Source organism: Gopherus flavomarginatus, chromosome 2 (assembly GCF_025201925.1).
Source record: "Gopherus flavomarginatus isolate rGopFla2 chromosome 2, rGopFla2.mat.asm, whole genome shotgun sequence".
NCBI classification, from domain to species: Eukaryota; Metazoa; Chordata; order Testudines; family Testudinidae; genus Gopherus; species Gopherus flavomarginatus.
In genome coordinates this window covers 232,787,303-232,804,496 of record NC_066618.1, presented here as the reverse complement: position 1 = coordinate 232,804,496, position 17,194 = coordinate 232,787,303, and the positions used below count along the sequence as shown (strand labels likewise).

The following is a 17,194-nucleotide window of genomic DNA, read 5'->3' as shown; positions in this document are numbered from 1 at the left end:
TTTCTTTAAATGGGGAACTGTATCCCATAAGACACTGAACTAAGGCTGTATCTGTGAAAGATGAAATGTCTACTTTGCTGTGTTTCATGAATCAAAGTCACTGCCCTGTTCATTTTATTATGAGACTATTTTTCTCTGTCCAAGAGCTGGTAAATATCTGATTGAAAGGATTCCAATGTCCAAAGGAGGCATATGTTTAGACATGTACATCAGTTCTAACAGAAATGTGACCCATCTGAAAACACTGAACCTTTGGGCTGTGTGTGTGTGTATGTTCTTCCACATGATCAAAAAACCCTCTTCTAGAGAGTTTATAGCCTACTAAAGTAGTATTTGATGACGACTGCTCAAGTGTATGAAATATGACTGCAGTGCTTTTGTTGCTGTTTGTTTTTATTTAAAGGGATGAATTGGTTTAAGGTGAAAAGAAGGCAGAGATGCTTTCTGATTAGAGTGGATGGTAGAGTTTACTTCAGGGAGAAATTCTGGAGCTGGTATAAGAGCTACTTTGTCTGAAAAGAACACCATGAAATGCTCCTTGAGATATAAGACTCTCAGTTGGCCTACTCCTCTAGCTAGTGTAATCACTATTAAGAAGGTGACCTTTACTGATCAGAAATATTAGGACATTTCAGACAGTAGTTAAAAAGAAAGCTTCTTAAAGACCTTAAAAAGAAGTGTAAGTCCATCTGGGTACAGAATGTCCAATAGGTCTCATCGAGTAATATTCTTAACAAATCTGTTTTTCCCTTTTTTGAGATATACAGAGCACACCTCCATACACAGCCCAGTAAAATTAGACATATGCAAACACAGCTTCCAACCTATGCACAGGAGATAACAGTCTTTCAAAACTGATATAATGTGTGAAAGCAATAGAACATAAAAGTAAAAATTAATTTTTTTTGGAAAGATTAAAGGAATATCTTTGCACAGAATACATAATTAGGATACACAATCCTCAGCTTTGTGATATAAAAGGCTTGAAAATCTGCTTGCTCACTCAATAGAGCAGAGTAGGAAACTTTCCCTGGTGAGTTCAGAGGCTAAGCTACTAATTTCTTTAGAATTTAACGTTTTTCTACCCTGAAGAATGACTACATAAAAATAGCCTGTATTTACTCTAAGTAAAGAAATCATGCTAAGTTACACTGGCAAAAGCACTTTTATGCCACTATAACTGTTTACGCTGGGGAGTTTGTCGGCATAGAAATGTTGCAAATAAATGATGATAATAAAAACAAAACACATCCCTCAGGGAGAAATTCTTGAGTTGACTTCCTATCTTCGGACATTTATGCCTGTTCTACATATCAAATCTAGTTTTTAATTACAGTGGTGACCCCCACCTTCGTTGTCAATAATCAGCTATGATTACCCACTTGTCTGCTTCCCATTTCAGCATCAGCCTTCATGCTGTCTCCCATGCCACCCCCGCATGTTGTGAAGCCACCATCTTTTCTCCTCTTTCAAATCGCTCCTCAAAATATCTTTCTTGATAAAATTTTAATCTTACTGTATTTTCTTTGTACACATAGTACTCTAAATTAAATCTGAAAACATTATGCCTGTGTTTAAAGTTATGCTTGGGGCCTAAAAAGAGATTCCCAATATTTTCCAAAAATTTTAACTTTACAAATAAAATTTGACTTTAACATAAAAAGATGTATAAACCGAAAGGAGCATTTTCTGCTCATTTTGTCACTTTTATCATAATTCAGGTGTCAGGAATGCAGGATTCTGATAACTGCCAGCTCCTACTCTGGGTTATTCCCCAGTATGCACTCTGCTAGTGATATCAAACCTACAGTTGAACAAACAGTGCAGGAAGCTGGAAGCTTGCATTCTGGTCAATTCCCACTTTTAACTCAATATTCTATATTTTTAACATTATATTAATCATGAACAGTGCATGAATTTTAAGCATTACACTTTAAAATTATGGCATATTGGAGACAATGAGACTCTTCTTACCACAAATAGATAGCCAACTGTTGGTGCAACATCAGATGGACTCTGGGATATCACTCCAAATGGAAGTTGGAAGTCAAAGAGGGTTTGCATTGTAAATCAGAGAGATGGAGGTGGAGTAGCAAGGAATTATTTTGGAAACTTATTCTCTTTCAAAAGAACAAAAAAACCCAACAATTAGATAAAAATATAAAGGTGTTTCTGAACTCTCTTTAATTGGGGTGTTTAACAAGCTGGAAATATCTTCACCATACCTAAAGATCACCTTAAAAGATATTTTCAAAAGACAACAGTAATCTAACCCAGGGTGGGCTCTAGCCATTTCGCCGCCCCAAGCACGGCGGCAAGCCGCGGGGGGGCGCTCAGCCGCTCGCTGGTCCCACGGCTCCGGTGGACCTCCCACAGGCTTGCCTGCGGATGCTCTACCAGAGCCGCGGGACCAGCGGAACCTCCACAGGGACGCCTGCGGGAGGTCCACTGGAGCCGCCTGCCTCCCTCCTGGGAACCGGCAGAGCACCCCCCTGCAGCATGCTGCCCCAAGCACGCGCTTGGCATGCTGGGGCCTAGAGCTGGCCCTGATCTAACCAAATGTAAAATATCTAACCTGCCAATGTAAAAAAGAAACAAAAAAGACTGGCCAATTGACAATTTAATTTTGAAAAATCAATATAAAAATGAAGTCCAAAACTTCTTAGTGAATGTGTCAGAAGTTGATTTATTAAGCATGGAGCCTAAGCAAGGACTCATAAGAGAGAAAATGCTTTCTTTCATCTTTTAAACACACTTCCCATTCTTTTGCAAATACTATCTTCTCAAAATAATTCTTGTCTAAACAGCAGTGACACATCATCAGAACTTGTGAACAAGGCAGAATAGAGTAATAAACGCTGCACTATACATGCATTTTACACATTCAAAACATACAGAATATGGTGCTATGATGGATTTTAAAATAAAATCTAAATTCCATGTAGAAACGCATGTCACAGAAGGTTTCTGGATCTATTAATGTAATTAATAACTATTATTGTAGGTAATGAGAATCATCCTGTGAGAGGCCTCTGCTACTCGGTGAAGAGCACAATATAACTACAGAGACAGGTGTGGAGATATTCTTGAAATATCATATGAGAACAGATGTGGAATTTCAAGCTTCCAATTTCTGTTTTAATTATGAATTGCTCAAAAGATTTCCAGCAGTAAACAATACTATTTGTTCTAACTTTACCAGTAGCATGTTGCTGTACTTATAGTAAAGAGAACATAATGATCAGTTGTCAGGTGTCAACAGACGGATTGTGGCTTTGTGGTCTTATAACGTGTTCTGAGATGCACGTTCGTAAAACAAATTTGCATCTCCACTTCTGACTTGCCTCCACTCTCCCTTCAACCTCATCTCTGCCTGTCTCTCTCACTCCTGGAAGTTTCACACCAGCTTAAACTTAACATGGCTCAAATTGAACTCCTCATCTTTCTTCCCAAGCCCTCTCCACAATCCCAGGGACTCTTGGCAACAGCACCGGCCTCTCTGCTAATCAGGCCTTCTTCATTTGGGCATTCTCTTGGATAGGAGATCTTCTCATCTTAGGGCTGGTCCACACTACGGGGGGAAATCGATCTTAGAGACGCAACTTCAGCTACGTGAATAACGTAGCTGAAGTTGAATATCTAAGATCGGATTACTCACCCGTCCTCACCGCGCGGGATCGATGTTCGCGGCTCTCCCTGTCGATTCCGCAACTCCGTTGGGGTTGATGGAGTTCCGGAATTGATATAAGCGCACTCGGGGATCGATATATCGCGTCTAGATGAGACGCGATATATCGATCCCCGAGCAATCGATTTTAACCCGCCGATACGGCGGGTAGTCTGGATGTAGCCCTACTATAGGCCCCTGGCTATTATGTGCCAGGTGCCTTTTTTTTTCAAATGGTCTGTACAGAGGGGCAGAAGGATGTGAAGGTGTGTACGAGTGGGATAGATGGATGGATTCAGGTTGGAGAGACAGGGATAGACTGAAAAGAGAGAAAGACATAAAAAGAGGAAAAGTGGGGCAGCCAGAAAAATATAAAGGCAAAGCTTGAACATATGATGTAGGAGCCAAAGAGAAAGAAAAGAGGAAACAATAGACAGTGAACACAGTGAAGGATAAGATACTGTCTTGGAGTTTTATACTGCTGCCCATTACTCTAGTAAACTACCTCCCACATCAAAATCATTAACTGCAAAATCCCCAGTGGATTTCATGGTATGTCTAGCACTTTTGGTGGTAAAAACTCTGTTGGGTGTAGAGTTTTTGTTTTTTGCAGGGAGTGGGGGTGGTAAGTGTTTAGAAATAGAAAGGAGTGTTTGTACTGTGAGCCTCACTTCTGCAGGAAAGACTTTCTTAAAGAAACATGCTCCATGATGATTACAGTAAAAAGAGAAAAAAACAAGAAAAAGGGCCAGGTAGGTAAAGAAGATAACAGAAAAGCCTGAGATTCTTAAAGCAACTTTCATTTTTAATAACTATTTATAAAAAGTTGTTACAATTACAAAGAAGAAGCAGTACACAACTACTTATTCCTTTAAATTTGCAAGGGTTCAGTCATTGTCATTATTTTTATTACGGTAGTGCCTAAAGGCCAGGGCTCCATTGTGCTATGTAATATTCAAACACAGAACAAAGGAGATGGTCCCAGCCCCTAATAGCTTATACTCAGTGGTGCAAGTAAAATCCATTTCTTACCTGTGTTGTCCATTTAGAATGTACATTCTTTTGGACAGGTACTGTCACTCATGATGTGGTTGTACAGTACGTAGAACACTGGGGCCTCCTGCATTGTTGTAATACCGCTACTCCTCCCACACCGACAAAAATGGGCAAATACCCAGGTCTTCAAATGATTAATTATAGATAGGGGCTTTGATCTACATACTCATGAACTTCTGAAACATTCATATACTGATCCAAACTCTGATATTCATGCCCATCTCCAGTTAATTAACATTACTATTACAAGACATGTCCCACACATTGCAGGGGTTAGCCACAAAAAAGATTTCTAAAGACGTCTTACTCAGCTGTCAGTTATGGTCTCTGCTACCAGAAAATGATTTCTCTCACAGCTGCCAGATAAGGAATGATTTATAATTGCCCTAATGGAAAGAAAAGGGCACAGTTGACCTTTTCCCATAAAACACAAACTTGTTTTGTATATCAGAAACGTCTGAACCCCCAAATCTATGTATATTTCTGTTTAAGTGTCTGATTACAAGTTGTTAGGCTAAGGGCTAAATTGCACCTAGAAGCTAGAGACCTATGGCAGGGGATGGTGCAGAGGTTTCCAATCCCAAGTAGGAGTAGGTTGAGGCACTATGCCTCAGATAAGTACACAGCACGTCTTAGAGCACATAGCTGCTGAGATTGCTGTGTGCGCGCCCTTCACACAGGGCCAGTTTTGCTGGCATGGGGGGAGATGAGAAGTGCAGAGCTAGCAGGACTCTATCTTTATTTCAACCCCTTTCAAATGCTGTGGGGGCTAGATTCAGAGTTCTTGCACCCCTTGAGAAAGAGTGACTGTGCTTGGTCCCTGCACAGTAGGGCAGTGAGGGGAATAGGAACCGTCTTCCTCCCTGCATCCCCTATGGCACACACCCAGCAGATTTAGGTACAGTTTGGTAGCGTTACCACTATCTTAAATTGGTTGTATTGCCGTAGTGCCCAGAGCCCCCGATTATAATCAGGGCTCCGCTGTGTTGGGCTTGGCTGGCCCGGGCAGGCCTCACTCCTGCTTTAGTCTGGCTGATTCACAGCTCCCGAGGGGCTGGAGTATCCTCATCCAGGACTGGCTCCTGGCCACGCAGCCAGCTCAGCCCAGGAGACACAGTCACCTCCCAGCAGGGCCAGTGAATGTGGCCAGGAGGCAGGGCACAGGGGAGTGGGTCTCCGGAGGGCTTGGGGGCGGCGCTGAACAGTGGGGGAGGTTTCAGCGTTTTGTGGCACTGGGCAGTGGAGGGTCTGTGATGGAGGATGCTGGGGAGTGGGAGATAGAGGTCTGTGTGTGTTGGGGAGCTGGGCAGTGGAGTCTGTTGGGGTGCTGGGCACAGGGCTCTGTGGGTGGGGGCACCGTGGCTGGTGGCGTTCAGGGTGCTGTGCAGTTGTGGGGGATCTCTGGGTGGACAGCACTGGGCATAGGGGTCTATGCAGGGGTCATTGAGCAGGAGGTCTGGGGGCCTTGGGATGGAGTGGGGGGGTGTGCTAGGGCGGGGTGCAGGCCTGCTCCCAAGGGGCACGCTGGCAGCGCAGGGCTGAGCAGGCCAGTGTGTATCTGTGGCTGCTGGTTTGTAAATAGTGCCATCATGCTGCGCTGGGTGGACTGTGGCTGCCCCTACCACACCGTGCCCCATTGCCCTGGGCCAGCCCCTCGCTCCAGGTACCTAAAATCCCCCACCTACCCACATCATACCTCATTTTCCCCACAGGGGCCCATGTTTGGCATCGGGCCCACAAAAGGTTAATCCGGCCCTGGATGGCTGAGGAGCAGGGAAGCCTAGAAGTGGGTGCCAGCCATGGATCACGGAGTGGAGATACAGATGCACCTGCCCTGAACTGTGACAATATGCTTCAGGACACAAAATCCAACTTTACTTGTTTTAGGACAATTCTAGAAATTTATATTCTGGCATTCTTGTTTGCTCTTGCTTATCTTTACAAATCACAAGGCACCCAAGTGCAAATCCCACAGACAAACACTTGAGTAATACCTTAAATCCCAATGACAGTTTTCATATCATCTCTCTTATTGCTAGAAGACTACAAAAATGCATTAACCTTAAGAATAATCTTTCCTCTTTAGATTTGACATGGTTTTAAGTACAGCGAAATTCACTTAAATATTTAACAGTAGAAAGACATAATACCTTAATAGATCTAAGCTAGTGTAACACTATTTGTTACAGTAGTCTGACTGCCAGTATATACCAGGGGTGGGCAAAATACGGCCTATGGGCCGGATTCGGCCTGTCTAACATTTCTGTCTGGCCCGCCAGGCTCTTTGGCTGCCCCCTTGCAATCTCCGGGCTGCTAAAAGTCCTGCAGTGCAGCAGAGTGCTCAGGTAGGCTGCCTGCCTGCTGTGGCCTCACACCACTCCTGGAAGCAATCGGCTGCTGCTGGCACGTCTCTGCGTGCCCCTGGTGGAGGGCAGTGGGGGGGGGCAGCTATGCGCACTGCCTCTGCCCACAGCACCGGTCTCACAGATCCCATTGGGAGTGGCAGGGGCGGTACTTGCGGGTGTGGTCAGCACACGGAGACCTGCTGCCCGCCCCAACTCCCAAGGGGCGCACAGAGACTTGCCAGCAGCAGCCAGCCATAGCCACTTCTGAGCGCGTCATGGGGCCACGGCATGCAGGCAACCTGCCTGAGCCCTGCTGCGCCGCCAGCCAGGAGCTGCCTGTGGTAAGCTCCTCCCAGCCACAGCCTGCATTTTGCACCCCCTCCCACACCAACCCCTGTCCCACATCAGAACCCCCTCCTGCACCCAAACTCACTCTCAGACCTGCACGCCTTCCCGCACCCCAACCCTCTATCCCAGCCCGGAGCCCCCTCCTGCACCAAACGTCCTCCCAGAGCCCACACTACTCACCCACTCTCTGCACCTCAACACTCTGCACCAGCCCGGAGCTCTCTCTTGCACCCAAACTCCCTCCTAGACCCCACACCTGCACCCCAATCCCCTGCCACTGCCCAGAGCCCCCTCCTGCACCAAACTACCTCCCAGACCCTGCACCCCCTCCATTAATATAGTAGAAATGTGAGGCCCATGACAACTTACCAAAATTCGTGGAGTGACCTCCCTGCAAAAATTATTGCCCACCCCTGGTATATACTCAAATGCAGTCTGAATATAATTTTTGTAAACTCAATCAATAATATGCACACACACACACAAAAGTCAGCAATCATTACCGATCCTGAAAATACTGGTATGCAAAGCCCTTTTGTGATACCACTGGATTACAATGGAATACTCACTATAACAGCAAAGATGATAAAACCACATTCAATTGTACAAAAATCTATTTTAAATACAATACACAATAAATGATTCTTAGGCAACTGAATATTTGACATGTTCTAATTGCTGAAACCCTACGCTGGATATCACACTTCTGTATTCTTACTTTGTTCCTGGGCATAAGGAGCTTTTCATTTTTCATATCACAAGAAAGTGCGATTTAATAGGGAAGTTTATATAAGACTTGATGAAAACTGAGGCATGCTACAAAGCCACATTTCAGAGGTAAAATAGCTATCTTAGTATAGGTCACAATACAATTATCATGTGTAATGCATATATTTCCTAACGTTGAATAGTTTAAAATACTTTTTAATTTTAAGTAAATCCCCTGCAGATTACTATTTGTTGACAACCAGCTGAAACACATGCTAGATTTAATGTAGTAAAATTCTATTTTAAAAGTTTTTTTAAAAGTTTGTTTTAGCTGAAATGAATAAAGTCTAAAATTTTATCTGTGTGAATTACTGCTTAAATTGAATTTGTTTGCTGCCCCTGCCCAAATGGAAAACATATTCCATACTGAAAACAAAGCTTTCACCTCTAAAAAAGCAATGTATTTCTTCATGATAATAAAACAATATTACTGCAAATTACAATCAATGCAAGTTTCATGCTTTTCTGTATTAGCTGCACCAGAAAAAAAATCAGTCATACCTAACAGAGGGAGAGACATATATGTCTAAATAACTATTGGTGAAACAACATCATATAAATAACTATAATGTGCAATTCCAGTATACATTTTCTTTTAACGTTTTACACATTACCAAGAAAAAATATGCTCACTTTTAAAATACGAACCAAGTTACCTATCTGAGATAAGCATAAGAAACGTTTTCAGGTAAGAAGTCATTATCATTTTACAGATATACAGTATTAGTTCACTGCATATACTTAATTTTCACTTTAAGTAACATTATGTTGTCTTCATTTTGAATGAAAATAGTCCAGCTTTGTTAAATACATTATTCAGTTGGGGATTTCTACCTACCAACTTCCCTTAACCACTACCAGCATCTCCATCAGACACGGCTTGAGAGGCTCATGTCAAAAATTATTCTAGATTATTATATCAGGAAATCTCTTCTTTAAAGCATGCACATGAGATGCATTAATTTACAGACCATCTAAGTACAGTTAGATGGCAATTCTGAGGATATTGGAAAAAACTACCATACACTAAGAACATTGTGCCTGCACATTCTCCCCGTTCATCACTGTCCAGACCTAACTGTTGCTATGCAGGAAGGTTATTTTCAAAGTCTGCACCAGTAAAACCACCTTATGGCAATAAAGCACAGACAAATGCAGACAATACAAGCAGACAGCAACTGAGCTTCCTTTGTGGTAGCAATAATAATTTCATAACCATTTTTGTTGGTAATGCTTTGTCCTGTACTAAAATCGGAACCTAAGTATGCATTTGAAATTTATAGTAGTTCAAATATTTTTGAGTTAATTCAGACAAAATATCTTTGCTTTTGAAGTACCCCACATTATGAAACACTCATATACATTGTATAAATACCCACTTACACAGAAAGTTAAGCAAGCGAGTGACCAAGATGGAATTTTATGGGCCTTTACTTAGAAAGTTACACCATTTTAATTCAATATTTTAGAAGTTTACAACACTATTTTGCAACATTTTGGACAGCACGAGCACAATACTTCATTGGGAGATGACGGGAAGGAGTAGAAAGCGACATTAAAGTAGCGACAGTTCCTTATACCTTTCTGATATTAGCTGAGGCAATCTACTTTTACCTCAGACGCATGGTGGCAGAAAGCCAGCTGGATGAATGGTGACTTAACACACAAGTTTATGTGGGCTCCACAGACTGACACAGACAATATCATTAATTTTAAGTTTTAACAGTCAGCTAAGGTAGTCAACTACCTTCATAAGAAGTATGACTATATTGCTTAGTGCTTGTTTTCCAAATATAGTTTTAACTGGGAAACATATCCTCTATATTGGCATTGTTTTTATAAGAAAAAGTTCATATTAATTAATATGTAGGTCACAAATCTAAAAGAGATTAAATAAAATGGTGCTCAAATTATGGAAAATATTCTGGAAGCCTCAGAATCATAGAAGAAAAGATTGTCTTATACACATTGTTTCATTCCACTGATAAAGGCAATTTCTACAACAAACAAGGCTTTGGGATAAAAACTGGCCTTTGGGAACAATATTTGTGTGTGCAGCTAAGAATATGCTGCAATATACCAGTTTGGGGTCCCCCCCAGCCGCCTAATAGGGAATTCAACAAACAAAACAAAGAATCCACTCAAATACTAAAGCTACAAGCATCTCTGATGAAAAAACAATAGCATATTACTCCACATTCCTCAACCTCTTCGCAAAAAACACGAGGATAGTTATCAGCCTGATATAATTAAAGTACATCTCTCAGAATTATCCTTTTAACTGTTCATTATTTAGAATACTTTCATCTCCATATAAAGAAAGTCCCACATGACTCTAATTCAATTGTTCTGCAACGAGACCCAAATAAATGCAATATTGCTATTACCATAACAAAAGGGAACTAATAAAATTGCTCACATGCACAGGCTCAAGGTTTCACATGAAAGCAAATTTTCCTGTAAAAATACATTCTATTTCCCTGCTAAATCCACTCTGTAATGACGTTTTGTAATCTGGTGGCTATCCCACGGGAGTACACATATTAATGGAAGCAAGACCATATTAAATAGATGACATGATTAACAGTATTCATTTCATGCATGACTGTGTTTTATGGGAAAGATAAAGACCTGAAAGTAATTATCATGAATTGAAACTCCTTCACTGACCTCTGCTTGCAGCTAGCAGTCCTTAAGTACTGATGTTTTATAACAAAGACCAATGCCTTTCATCTGTGTGCTTTCTTTTAAAGCTACAAGCTGAGCACCTCCACCGTTGCATGGACACAGTACCTCTGTATCTATGTCTGTAATGCAGCATAAAGATTACTGTGGAAACCTATCAAACTGGCAAGCAGCAATGTCTGCAGCCAATCAGAGAAAGGCACATGCAGAATCCAGCACATGCTCTCTGAGGCTCAGATACTGTCACCACTGTTTAACAGGCTGCTAATCTAATTATAGCTGTTTGCTAGCACAGTGCTACTGAAGTATAGCACATGAGCAAAACTAAATTTCAACACATTAAACCATTTAACCACAATAATCAAATTTGGATTTTTTAAGAAAATGTAAATGCTTAAAGTTAAAAGTCCACCTTAAACAATGAACTGCTTTAAAACCTTGTTTCTTTCTGAACTCTGAAAAAAATGAGCAATATTTAGTACTGCACTTTCAAAATCAGACTTGTAGTCCATTAGTTATATATATTGCAGGAAAACATTTATTACAATGTAGCAGTTTATTTTGTATTTCTGATTCTGTATGTGTGATTACCAGTATATTGCAAAATTACACAACTCAACCTGCTTTATTTACAATGTTTAGCATAACAATTTAGACCCCAATTCAGCCAGGTACTTAAGCATATGTGATTCAGTACATGAGTAATCCTACCATGTCAAGGGAATTACTCATGTGCTTTAAATTACACATGTGCTTATATACCTTACCGAACTGGGGAACTTTGTGCATTTGGAAACCTAACTGTAATCAATCTTCTGTCAGGCTACAGTTGAATGCCATGCAAATTGCTGCTACTGTACAAACTACTAATCAATCTGGAAAATATTCATCATGAATATATTCCACACATGTATGATGAATTTAATCCACTAAATCTTAGATGCATGTTATAAATGTATGCCTAGCGCCATAAAATAACTAATGTTATCGATTCTGAAACAGAACATACAGAGACTATCATGTACGTAACTGAGTTTTAAAATTGCTGAAAAGTTCTGTAATTCATTATTTCAGGTTCCATACTTATCAGATGTACAATAACGAGAAAAAGGTGTGGCTAACTGACATTTACTACTCTTGACAGTGTATGTCAGGTAATTTCTGTGACCAGCACAACAAGAAAGTAGTTTTCTGAAGTTTTAAGAGCCCATATGATTCTTTTATGTAATTAGAAGTCTACAGTGGTCAGAGTTTTCAAACTTGGATGTCCAAATTAAGCATCTAAATCTATAGTTAGGCATTTAACTAAAATGGCTTGATCTTCAGAGGAGCTGAGTATCCACATCTCCCATGGAACAAAGTGGATTCTTTAGGTGTCCAGCACTAAAGATAAAGGCACTTTTATATAGATAGCCAAATAGAGAGAATAGGTATGTAAACTTAGGCAATCAAGTTTAAAAATGTTCCCCTAGGCCCATCTATTCATATGTACAATACATAAATAAACTCCTCTCACACAGACTTAAAACTCACTGCAATATTACTCAAAGTGAGCTGCTATGTGCCAATAGCAGCACTTTTCTCCTTAACTCTTCACTTTCTTATTCTTAACACCACACAGTATTAATCACTCTCCTACTGTATGGTATTAAAGGTTTTCATATGTTTCTGTTATATCATTCTTATCTGGGTAGCAAAAACTGAATTTGTTACTTCATAAAAGTTGCTAACTTTCATATAGTATCAGAAGAAGTCCAAATTTATGGACAACATGCAAATAACTAAAAAATAGCTTTTTTCACTCTGTTAGTGAAAACAGTTGATAAAAACCTGCTATGTTGTACAAGTATTAGACTCCATTTCTAAAAGAAACAATATGTTCAAAGCTGTATCTGGCTAGGAATTAAAACTGAACGCAGGCAGCGTAACATTCCATTCTTTCATTCAACTTTTGTTCAGCAACATTTAATATGTTGTAACAAAAAGGGAAACCAATACCATGTCCTAGAAACAAAAATGACTTGAATAAATATCAGGTATAAAAACAAGTATGCATATCCTCAACTTAGTACTTAAAATGTTAATTAAAAATATTCTTCCTCTCAGATAAAAATATCCCTATTACTTTTGTGTCTAAGGTACTGTAAACAAAGCACAGTAGAAATTAGGAAATTTCACAACTCTGTTCTAAGGCAGGTAGATTATATATTAAAGATGAGAAAGGGGGTTATAAAGAGGTAGGGAACCAGATTTTGAGAATAGCTGAGGATCCACTATTCCAACAGAAGCTGACTGGAGATACAGGTGTTCAATACCTTTGGAAATCAGTCTCTCAAACTTGTCTAACATCACATCAAGATGAAGTTTTCAATTATCACCTCTATAGTCATAGGACAAAGGAGGGTTAGCAAGTTACAGATTGCTGTAATAAGACATAAAACTAGGGTGTCTATTGAGTCCATGATTTTTAGTGTCTCTCAACGTTATGAATTTAAGCTCCCAGGCTTGTTCTTTTGAAGGTATTGCACATGGTTTCCTTGAGGAGGGGGACCCAGAGGTCAGATATGAAGTGATCGTTTTGTGAAAAGTGTTTGCCCCGGGTGATACGGTGTTTTTTTTTTTTTTTTGATAATTTTTCTGTGTGAGTTCATTTGAGAGCACAGTGATAGTCTGGTTTCATTCGCATAATGGTTGGGGCATTTGATGTTCTGTATGAAGTGCACCACATGTTGTGATGAGCATGTGTAGAACCCATGGACAGCGAAAGGTGTGTTGGGAGGGCAATGATCATCGCACCAGTGGAGATATATCTGCAGGTTTTGCATCTGTTATGGCAGTTCTGGTGTTGTTTGGAATTGGTGTCTCCTGCTGTGTAGAGAGCTTGATTCTGATGATGAGCTTGGTGAAGTTAGGGGTTGTTTGAAGGCCAGAAGATGGGGTTCAGGAAAGATTTATTTCAGGATGTAGTCCCCATCAAATATGATTTGTAATTGTTTGATAATACCCCACATGGGCGCCACAGTGACAAGTAGGGGTATGCAGAATGTGGAGGTTTTTTTCCACGTACAAAATGATAAAAGACAAAAACATCCTATCACTTGTGGGTGAACACTTGTCACTTGCATCCGATGAAGTGGGTATTCACTCACGAAAGCTCATGCTCCAAAACGTCTGTTAGACTATAAAGTGCCACTGGACTCTTTTCTGCTTTTACAGATCCAGACTAACACGGCTACCTCTCTGATACTTGTCACAAAATGATCACTCCATAGCTGACCTTGTGGTCCTTGTCCTCAAGGGAACCCTGCACAATATCTTCAAAAGAGGAGGCTGAGAGCTTAAATTCATAACTTTGCTAGACATTCAAAATCATGGATTCAGCAGACACACTGGTTTCATGCCTCATTTAAACAATCTGTAACCCACTAAGGTCATGTCTACACTACACAATTAAGTAAACCTTTGTTAGGTTGACTTACAACCACTCCAGTAATTACTGCGGTTTTTCATGTCCACACTACCTTCCTTTTGTGGGTGGTGTGTCTCTTCATCAGGAGGGCTTGCACCAATTTAAGAGGAGCAGTGTGGAGGGCAGAGACCCTGGGCTCTGCTGTCTCTGCCTGGGAGCTCTGCAGGGAGCCCACAGTCTAGGCTCTCAGCATCAGGCAGCAATGCTCCAGCTGTCAGCACTGCTGGGCCTCACAGCTGAAACACCCTTGCCCCTGCCCTCTCAATTTCAAAATAGGGATCCTAGCAGCAGTGAAACTGGCATTCTTGTCAATTGCAGACACCCTGACAGCCAACAGGAGATACAAGTAATACGATGTCTATACTGACACTGTGTCACCTGAACTATGTTGACCTAAGCTTTACACCTCTTGTCAGTGTGGATTTACTAGGTCAGGGGGCAAGTTACAGCAACAGAAGGAACACTGTAGCATATACGCTTACATAGTCAGGTCGACATAAGCTACTTTATCAACTTAACTGCCATCCCCCAAGACCCTCCTTTTTATACTGAAATGTTGGTGTTTAAATGAATGCAAGTCCCATTTCCCTCTTTGGTGGTCTGAAGCATCACTTTCCAACATGGTAAATTAGTACAATACTTCAGGAAGCAATGGCTTCTGTTCATGATTTAGCATCTGAATGTATTGATCTAGCAGGACAAGTAGTAAGCAGACAAGATACAAAATAGGTGACTTAAAAAAAAACAAAACAAAAAACCCTCTTATTTGAAACTGAAGATGGAGAGCCAACCAGTACTGAGAAGCATCCCTGTTTTCTCCAGGTATAATTTAATAGATAAGAACATAAGAACAGCCATACTGCGTCAGACCAAAGGTCCATCTAGCCCAGTATCCTGTCTTCGGACAGTGGCCAATGCAAGGTGCCCCAGAGGGAATAAACAGAACAGGTAATCATTCAGTGATCCATCCTGTCACCCATTCCTAGCTTCTGCCAAACAGAGGCTAGGGACACCATCCCTGCCCATCCTGGCTAATAGCCATCGATGGATGTAACCTCCATGACTTATCTAGTTCTTTTTTGAACCCTGTTATAGTCTTGGCCTTCACAACATCCTCTGTCAAAGAGTTCCACAAGCTGACTGTGTGCTGTGTGAAGAAATACTTCCTTTTGTTTATTTTAAAGCTGCTGCCTATTAATTTCATTTGGTAACCCCTAGTTCTTGTGTTATGAGAAGGAGTAAATAACACTTTCTTATTTACTCTCTCCACACCAGTCATGATTTTATAGACCTTAATCATATCTCCCTTAGTCATCTCTTTTCCAAGATGAAAAGTCCCAGTTTTATTAATCTCTTCTCATACAGAAACCGTTCCATACCCTTAATCATTTTCGTTGCCCTTTTCTGAACCTCTTCCAATTCCAATATATCTTTTTTGAGATGGGGCAACCACAGCTGCACGTAGTATTCAAGATGTGGGCATACCATGGATTTAAATAGAGGCAATATGATATTTTCTGTCTTATTATCTGTCCCTTTCTTAATAATTCCCAACATTCTGTTCACTTTTTTGACTGCCGCTGCATATTAAATGGATATTTTCAGAGAACTATCCACAATGGAACCAAGATCTCTTTCTTGAGTGGTAACAGCTAATTTAGATTCCATCATTTTATATGTATAGTTGGGATTATGTTTTCCACTGTGCATTACTTTACATTTATTAACACTGAATTTAATCTGCCATTTTGTTGCCCAGTCACCCAGTTTTGAGAGAGCCCTTTGTAACTCTTGTAGCTTTGCAGCTCTTCACAGTCTGCCTGGGACTTAACTATCTTGAGTAGTTTTGTATCATTTGCACATTTTCCCACCTCACTGTTTACCCCTTTTTCCAGATCATTTATGAATATGTTGAATAGGACTGGTCTCAGTACAGACCCCTGGGGGACACCACGATTTACTTCTCTCCATTCTGAAAACTGACCATTTATACCTACTCTTTGTTTCCTATCTTTTAAACAGTTACCAATATATAATTTAAATAATTAGATCTTTGCTTCATATCTATGTCTGAATAAATAAGATAAAAATCTGTATGCAGTATAGTTGTAGCCATCTTGTCTCTCTAAGATCAAAATTTGTCTTTCATCTCCACCAAATATTTGGGGAAATTTATTGGGGCCTATGCCGGACTTTTCCTTCCTCCCTCTGCCTTCTTCCCTCCCCCCTCCCCCAAAACTAACAAAGTTGAGGAATTGGTGGGTGAGGAGATGGGCATTATGCCATTGCAACCACCGAGGGCTAAATCCACATAGAGAATAGTCAACAGCAGATGCTGAGGAGAGGTGTGTGGCCTAAACCCTTCCCCCTCAGGTACTGAGGTGCCTACGTCCAGGCTGGATGGAAGTGTCTATTGCCACTTAGGATTCACAACCATGAACTCTCTACTGGAGAGCTATTTCTTGCAAGAAACGTTGGTGCACCTCTCAACTCCCCATCTTTGGAGAGTGCCTTAACCACTACACAATAAGAGTTATTCTCACTCTCTCTGGCCCAATGCATATTTAATTATTTAGACACAGTGAAACAGTTTCAACAGGACAGACTAAGAAACAACTGCCCCAGAATACCCCATAGCCCATTAGCAATTAGGAAATTCTCCTAAGAGATGGGATATGCAACTTCAAATCTCTTCTGCACATCCAGGAGAGGGGAGAATTCCACCAGGCTGTCTCACATATCCTAACTACTAGGCTAGCGATTATAAGGGTGGCCTTTGCCCTGGCCATTTTGCGTCGCTTTAAGTATGCTCTGAAAACACTTAATGGATCGGGCCCCAACACTTAACAAGCGAAG

General features: G+C 40.9%; 2 protein-coding genes across 8 annotated transcripts in view; both read right to left on the bottom strand.

Annotated features, from left to right (window-relative positions):
* The window catches only part of FAM110B (family with sequence similarity 110 member B), a 177,795-nt gene that overhangs the window by 86,786 nt on the left and 73,815 nt on the right, over positions 1 to 17,194 (bottom strand). The window contains exon 1 of one of the 6 annotated variants that reach the window (XM_050938906.1): positions 10,855 to 10,949. The exons of 4 other annotated variants lie outside the window; for them this stretch is intronic. The gene's annotated coding sequence lies outside the window, so the exon portion shown is untranslated. Of the gene's footprint in view, positions 1 to 10,854; positions 10,950 to 17,194 lie in introns of those variants that run through there. One more of the 6 variants, XM_050938909.1, reaches the window with a different exon arrangement.
* UBXN2B (UBX domain protein 2B) overlaps positions 1 to 17,194 on the bottom strand; it is a 324,811-nt gene that overhangs the window by 284,655 nt on the left and 22,962 nt on the right. Inside the window, exon 1 of one of the 2 annotated variants that reach the window (XM_050938900.1) lies at positions 10,855 to 10,947. The exons of the other annotated variant lie outside the window; for it this stretch is intronic. The gene's annotated coding sequence lies outside the window, so the exon portion shown is untranslated. Of the gene's footprint in view, positions 1 to 10,854; positions 10,948 to 17,194 lie in introns of those variants that run through there. 2 annotated transcript variants of the gene reach the window in all.